Genomic DNA, 2,644 nt, shown 5'->3' on the forward strand with positions numbered 1-2,644 from the left:
AGGGGAGTGTATTACTTTGCTAGGGCTGCTGTAACAGAGCCCCACAAACTGGGTGGCCTACACGAAACAAGTTTATTGTCTCATAGTTCTGGAGGCCAGAAGTCTAAAATCAAGGTGCCAGTCAGCAGGGCTATGAGGGGTAAAGGGACAATTCAACCCATAACAGGGAGAAAACTGTTCTTCTGGGCACAGACCTCTGACCAGCAGCTTTGGCTGGGCCTGGTTCCCACATGCTCCCACACCCATTTGCTGGCCAGTGACATTCTGCTCTGGCTGTGGCTCAGGCCATGTCTAGTCAGTGAGATCGGAGTGGTGGTGGTGGGGGGAGCAGTCAATAGACTTTAAGAAGCAAGGAAGGTCAGTCCCTGTTCTGTTCACAAAGGCCAGGGAGTGAATGACTAGCTGTTTGATGTCATGAGTTGCAATGGGGAAGAGACATCATCGCTGTCTGCCACAGTGAAGTTCCTCATGACAAATGCTTATGAACAGCTATTCGCTCTAGTGACAGGCATGTTATCAGGCACCCTGGTGGGTGTATTAGGGTAGCAGGGAAAAGTCTTGGACAGGGAGGCAAGAAACCTGAGTTTAGACCTATATTTCTTTTTTGAACTTTTGTGCTTTAACCTATAAGTTAGGGGGCGGGGTGGTAAACTTCGAAACTCCAGCCTGATTTGAGCCTCTGTTAGACCGTTGATGACATTGAAAGATATGAAAGCATCATAATAAAAGAACTCAAGACTAAAAGGGGTCTATGTGGCTTTCTGGTCCCCTAATCTCCTATTACAGCATGACTTCAGTACAAAGAAAGGAGGGCACAGAGTGTGGCTTATGTGCTGAGGGTATCACCCTGGCAGACATGCCTGAATTAAGTTTATGTCTGTATCTATATTTATCTTCATCTTCATCTCCATCTCTTTCTCTCACACACAGCTTTGTTTTTGGAGAGGGAGGGAGATGTTTTTAATAGCAAGTTTTCTTATCCCCTCTTTTTTTTCCTGGAAAAAGATGAAATCATCCACTTATTCTGGACCAATTATAAGCACTAGAAAGCACAGGAGGAACAGAAAGCTTGATCACAAATAAATATACACCGAGGGAGGAGGGAAGGAGGAAACTGTTATTGATTGGCCTTGTAAAATCTGCTTCTGAATCGATAGCAATTTCTGGAAATGCCAGACATTTATTTTGTGCGGTTTGAACAACGGAGATAATAATAAATGTACTTATAAAGTGGGTCTCTTGACACTATTTCCTTGAACCCCTTATAATAACACACATACATAATGGGTACTATAGCTGTACAAGCCATAGTAAATCTACTTCAGATTTAAACCCCAAGCCGAATTGACCACTGCAAACCTCTCCTTGGTGCTGGGCATAGCATTTGAATAAGTTCTCATTATTAAAGAAACACAGACAATTCATCTGCATGAAGAGACGGGAGATGTGTTCTCCTCAGTTGTGGAAAGACAGACCTAGGCTTGTTCTGATGACAAGGGAAGAAAATCAGATCCTGAAACTTCCAGACCCTGCCTGGCCACTCTGAATCTCTGGACCTGCTCTCTCACCTGTGCCTCATACAATTTCTCTCAGAGTTCCATTCATCATTTCTTTCTAACAACAGACAGCTTACCTAATGTAGGTGCTCCCTCTCCTCCACCCTTCATCCTCAGCTAGTCCCTTTTCCCCTGGGTATAATGTATTCCTTCTGCAAGGGCACTTGGCAACTTTGCCAGGGCCATCGGGCTTGAGAAGAGACTCAGGAGTGTTTTGGCAATGAAGAAATTGTCCAACGTGCGTTAGCATAATAAAAATAGCCACCATTTATTGAGCACCTATTATGTGCTATGCAATTTACTGTCTACCTCACTTATTTCTCACAACAACCCTTTGAGTTATTATTTTTAAAGGAAACTGAGGCTCATCAAAGTTATATATGTTGCCCAAGATCATGACGCTATGAGGAAACTGAGCTAGAGTTGAGCTCAGATCTGACTTAGATTCTATATTCTTCCCATTCTGCTTTTACCTGCTTGGGCATATCTGGGGTGGTGGGAGACAGAGTTATAACATGCAGAGGGCCTTGAATACCTGTGAAGGCACCTGAACATTATTGCTGTGCAATAGGGAACGGATGAAGATGTCTTTGAAAATGTAGATGATACAATCAGAGTTCAGTTTTAGGGAGATCATTTTGGTGTTTATGTTTAGGATAGATGGATACAGAGAAATATGCAGGCTAGAAGATCATATAAAAGGATTACAGCAGCAGATGTGGTGGGGAGCAAAGAGGCTCAGACGAAGAGAGGACAATGGAATCACCAAGTGGTAGCTAAGAACAGTCATAAGAATGAAGAACTTTTCCCCTTCCCTCCACTTTTCCTCATTCTCACCTCGGCCTCCCTTCCTAGCCATTTTACCTTCTCCTGGTTTGTGATGAGGGGAGAATTCACTGAAGAATATTCATTCCCAGCCTGGGCCTCTTGATGTAACAATCTTAATATTGTTGGATATAGATGTCTGCTGAGCTGAGAATAGATGGAGATCACTTTTCCATCCTGCTTTTTAAATATATCCCCATTTAGGATGGTGCTGCTAAGAAGAATTTGAACTACTAATTTGGATGGTGGGAGGTGTTATTTTT

Source organism: Propithecus coquereli, unplaced genomic scaffold (genome assembly GCF_000956105.1).
Source record: "Propithecus coquereli isolate 6110/MARCELLA unplaced genomic scaffold, Pcoq_1.0 Scaffold10, whole genome shotgun sequence".
NCBI lineage: Eukaryota > Metazoa > Chordata > Mammalia > Primates > Indriidae > Propithecus > Propithecus coquereli.